The following is a 6,000-nucleotide window of genomic DNA, read 5'->3' as shown; positions in this document are numbered from 1 at the left end:
TTCGCCCCAATAGGCTAAGGAAGAGGCAGTGCCAATGCTTATTATGTTTCCATTTGGTTTTTTTTTTCCTTTTCGTTTTTTTAAATTTCCTTTTCAATTAGGTTCATGGTATGAGTTATCTGTCTCTGCTGAAGTTTGTATTGGTTGTTCTTGTTCTGGCAAACAATAAGTTATTTTGGGTTTGGAATAATTTTGTGACTCGTTATACGAAATAAAGAAATGTGTTTCCCTTTCATAGAGAAACCATTATTGATTTTAACTTTCACGTTACCAATTTTCATTTGTTTGGCCAATCACCAGTATACTTGAAGACCTCAATTCTTACACTTTAGCTCCATTTATTTCGCAAAAAATGAATTATAGAAAATATTTTTCTAAAAGTAATCGCTTGTGTCGCTTATAAAAATCAATGAACGAAAAATGCTTTTATCGTCAACTAAAATGTTTAGATATAAATTGTTGTCGGTGATGAAAATATTATTCATTAACTACTTATTTCAAGCAATATAAACAATTATTTTTACCTAAACATTCATTTTCCGCAAGACAAATGGAGCCTTTATCTTGAATTTGGATTCACTCGGTCGACTACAAAGTACAATGCACTTAGGCAAAAGAATATTTTATCGTGAAGGAGTATGCCACAAAATTTACTTTTTAGTAATAGGCAGCACATATATATAGTAATCATTAGTTGTTATCACAATACGAAAAATATATACCGAAAATATTTTCTTTCAACCATTTTTCTATAAACTGAGGTAGCCTGGATTAAATGAGTTATAGCCTTTCTTGGCTCCATTTGCTTCACAGAAAATAACTGATTTTAAAAACATTTTACTAAAATTGATTGCTTATATCGCCTGAAATATTAGTTAATAGAAAATGTTTTCATTATCTTCCAAACATTTTGCGGATGATGAAAATATTTTTCGTTTACTAATTATTTAATTTGATACAAGTAATTATTTTTAAGAAAATATTTTTCAAATCATTCATTTTCCGCAAAATAAATGCACCATTAGTTTTTAGTAGCCTTTTCATGGTTTGAAGTGTTGGATTTTCATATGCTACCACATTTTGAAACGGGTCTTGTTAACAAGTGCCCTAAAACACTTATTAACCATACATGTTTTCATTTCATTGCATTGATTGTGCATGACACGAGATAGATAGTATTTTGAAAATGACAAATTTTCGTTATTTTGGTATATGCACCTGTTAACAAAAACCTTTTAAAATAATCAACGTTACAAATTTCAATACACATGAAACGTTTAATTAACTTTCGCCATCAAGATTGAATAGGAGCTTCATATAGTTATCAAATAGCTAGAAAAGCTTACATTTTACTTCGTAAACACTAGACGTACTTTCAGAGTTTCCTTGTAACCACCCAATCATTAATTAATTTTTAGAGTAAATTAGCCTTTTGAATTCTAGCTAAATGACAGCTGAAGCTTTGTTAGATCCCAAGAATAAACTTTATATAGATGTTTTAAAAAAATTTTGGTGCAATTAAAAGTTAAAACATCACAAAATTGTGCAGATCAAGTATCATCATTAAGTTTGATACTTTTACCAGACCGTTGACCTTAAAAAGAACTAGAGAAATTTCACATGCAAATGCAGACCTTTCGATCAAATTCCAAATCTGGCCAAAGAGGGAAAAAATCCAATTCTAAATCCATAAGTCCGAAGTTTAACGTCGAATAAGAATAGAGCTTGATTCTTTAAGATCAACTTCCAGATGGTCATCGCCACGTAAGTTTAAACATAAGTACTCGTTTTATGGGCTTAGCCTATATGAGAAATGGGTCCAGTCGTTGTTGATGGTAGCAGAGCAGACTTCCTTTGATTAATGTATTGTTCAGTGAAAAACTAAACCCAAATCAATTGAACAATACTGGAGTGATAGATAGGGCAAGAAGGCTAGGACAAAGTATGGCAAAGCAGTGAGAAAGGATTGAATCACACTCCAAAAATGGGGATATTGCTCTCAACATGAGCTAATACTTTTTTTTTGGGTGAAAATGTAAGTATCATTTATCAAATGATGTACATAAGCTTTGCATTCCCTAGCATTACAAATAGAATTAAGATCACGAAAAAATGGATTGAAGGTATCTCCATATAGTAGCCAATATTACATTTGTCTAGGAGGGTCTAAAATTTTCGTAGTGCAACGCTCGTCCTTTGACAAGTTTACGAATTTTAGTCAAGATGATGATGGCATCAGCTGACTTGCGCTGGAAACGTCTATGGTTACGCCCTCTGACAAGTTTACGTACATATTTAGGGTGAATACCACGAAAAACTTCAAACTAATACACTTAGGACAAATTTACCTTAAACTAATTTTTTAACCACCAAAAATCCCAAATTGATACACCTGTGACAAATTTACGCTAAGTTAATTTTCGTTAAGTTTCACCATCGAATTGCTGAGTAGGATAACACGTGGCAGTTGACAGGTATACCGGTTTGGGGTCACAGGTGCACTAGTTTGTGATTTTTCGTGATATTAATCCAATTTAACATAGGATAAATTTGTCACAAATGTACCAGTTTGAGGTTTTTGGTAGTTAAAAGATTAGTTTGGGGTAAATTTGTCATTGGTGTACCAGTTTGGGGTTCTTTCGTGGTCAAGAAATTAATTTTCGGGTAAATTTGTTATAAGTGTACTAGTTTGGGATTTTTTGTGGTATTAACCCTAATATTTAAGTGGGAGCATTTGTGACATTTCCAAGTGACACATCATATAAGAGAAACCTTTTTGGTGATTTGTAAATAAGACACACTCAAATAATCACCCCTATGTAGTTCCATATTGATCGAGCCCGCACAGACAGTTCACATTCCTATTTCTTTCATAAACCTAACTCTGTTAATTTAGAGTGTCTTTTCTTCTGATTTTCTAGTTTTTTCCATCTCAAATTTGACCCTTTTTGAGTACGCAAAATTTTTTAAAATGTACAAGTATTGTTATGTATAGCCATTTTATAAATCTCAAGTACAAAGTCTTCGTTTTTAAAATTATTAAAAAAAAAGATTATTGAATTTAGTAGCTATTTGCTGAGGAAATTTGCTCCGAAATTCCTTTGCCTTGTGAAAGAATTATCGTTGCATGAAAGAAACACCGAAAGTGGGATGAAACAGAGAGAGTGTGAGAGGAGGAGCGGGTGTTTTTAATAGATCCAGAATACCATGTGGGCAGGTGAGGAACGTGGAAATTGCTTAAGCTGCGCATGACAACTTGCCAAATAGTGTTTGATTCTGTTCTTTTGTTCCCAGAATCAGTTTGGGAACAGAAATGCGTTTGTTTAATTTTTTGATTATGGGCACAAATTGTTGCAAATTTGTTCCTAGAATCAGTTTTGGAGTAGAATCAAGAATAAAAAAAAAGTAGATTCTTGATTCTAGGAACAATTTTGAGAATCAATTTTTTTTCTTCTTTCTTTTCTTGGTTTTTAATGTAGCTTCTAGGTCGCGCATGATAACGATTCTGCCCTGGAAGCATTCGCTCGTAAATGATTCTTTTTATTCTGTGCCTGAATTGATTCTGGTCATTTTAAGGCGTTTGTTAACGGCCCAAAATTCCATCCCCGGAATAGAAAAAGAACATAAATGCGTTTGGTAACGCCATAAAATTTCTTTTTATTAATAATATTTTTAAATATTTTAATATTTCTTTCTTTTTTTCTTTTCTTTTTTTCTTTTCCTCCTTCTTGGCCATGGCTCGCTTCGCGGCCATGACCGGTAAAATATTTTTTTTATTAATAATATTTTTTATTAAAATATTTTTATTAAAAATATTTTTTTTTTTACCTGGTTGGTTGCCATGGCCGGTAAAATATTATTTTTATTAAAATATTTTTATTAAAAATATACATTTTTTATTAAAATATTTTTACTAAAATTATACATTTTTATTTTTTTGGGCCATGGCCTGGTCGCCGGCCATAGCCGGTAAAATATTTTTTTTATTAATAATTTTTTTATTAAAATATTATTATTAAAAATATATATTTTTATTTTTTTTGCCATGGCACTCGCGGCCATGGTTAGTAAAATATTTTTTATTAAAATATTTTTATTAAAAATATATTTTTTTCTTTTTTTTGCCATGGCACGATCGCGCCATGGCCTGTAAAATATTTTTTTTATTAATAATATTTTTTATTAAAATATACATTTTTTTTTTTTTTTTGCCATGGCCTGGTCGCTGGCCATGGTCGGTAAAATATTTTTTTATTAATAATATTTTTTATTAAAATATTTTTATTAAAAATATATTTTTTTTTTTTTGCCATGGCACGGTCACGCCATGGCAGGTAAAATATTTTTTTATTAATAATATTTTTTATTAAAATATTTTTATTAAAAATATATTTTTTTTTTTTTTTGCCATGGCACTGGTTGCTAGCCATGGCCGATAAAATATTTTTATTAATAATAATTTTTATGAAAATATTTTATTCTCGTCGAATCCGGCGAGCGGTCCTCAAGCGGACATTAGAAGCTACATTAAAAACCAAGAAAAGAAAGAAGAAAAAAATTGATTCTCAAAATTGTTCCGAATCAAGAAGCTACTTTTTTATTCTTGATTCTCTTCAAAATCGATTAGGGCACAAATTTGCAAGAATTTGTGCTCGAATCAAAATATTAAACAAACGCATTTTTCAAACGATTAGGGAACAAAAGCAGAATCAAACACTGTTTGACAAGTTGTCATGCGCACCCTAATGTCCGGCCCGAGGATCGCCCTCGCGGATCGACGAGAATAAAATATTTTAATAAAAATATTTTACCAACCATGGCAAAAAAAGAAAAAAAATATTTTTAATAAAAATATTTTACGGCCATGGCCACACGACTGCCATGGCAAAAAAATAAAAATGTATATTTTTAATAAAAATATTTTAATAAAAAATATTATTAATAAAAAAATATTTTACGTGCCATGGCCGCGATCGAGCCATTGCCAAAAAAAAATAAATAATATATTTTTAATAAAAATATTTTAATAAAAAAAATATTTTACCAACCATGGCGCGACCAAGCCATGGCAAAAAAACAAAAATATATATTTTTAATAAAAATATTTTACCGGCTATGGCGACGACAACCATAGCCCAAAAAATAAAAATGTATATTTTTAGTAAAAATATTTTAATAAAAAAATATTTTACCGGCCATGGCCAAACAGAACTAGGGCCAAAAAAATAAAAATATATTTTTTAATAAAAATATTTTAATAAAAAATATTATTAATAAAAAATATTTTACCGGTCATGGCCGGCGACGTCCATGGCCAAAAAAAGAAAAATACTTTTAATAAAAATATTATTAATAAAAAATATTTTACGGTCATGGCTGGCGGGCCATGGCCAAGAAGGAGGAAAAGAAAAAAAAAAAAAAAAAAGAAAGAAATATTTAAATATTTAAAAATATTATTAATAAAAAGAAATTTTGTGGCGTTACCAAACGCATTTCTGTTCTTTTTCTATTCTAGGGATGGAATTTTGGGCCGTTAACAAACGCCTTAAATGCTCAATCAATTCCGGCATAGAATCAAAAGAATCATTTCGAATTAAGGACTCAAGCTCCCAAGTGCCAGAATTCCCCAAATGAGTGAATTAATGAGGCATATATAATAAGAGGGCTAGGATAGTTAATGGACATTGATCTTACCATATGGCAATCTAGGTGTAGGGAAATCGATAGTGGATAGGTTGCCGCGTGTCCCGAGGACACGCGCCAAAAAGGATTTGCCTTGTGTCAGGAGAATACAAACCAACAGCAAACCCACTAGACAAGGTTAGCAAGGTCGGTCAGGCCATTCGTAACGAAATCTGCCCTAAGCCCAATATGCCAAAACTCTCTAAGACATCTTAGTTGTATAGGAATAATCTAGGATCCTACAACCCATCCTAAGTTATTTCTACATAAAGCAATGCTCAGCGACACAAACTCGCAACATTTTCTAAGAAATAACAC

Source organism: Syzygium oleosum, unplaced genomic scaffold (genome assembly GCF_021117445.2).
Source record: "Syzygium oleosum isolate NSW1041296 unplaced genomic scaffold, Sole_v2.1 Sole_v2.34, whole genome shotgun sequence".
Classification (NCBI taxonomy): Eukaryota; Viridiplantae; Streptophyta; class Magnoliopsida; order Myrtales; family Myrtaceae; genus Syzygium; species Syzygium oleosum.
This window is presented reverse-complemented; position numbering follows the sequence as displayed.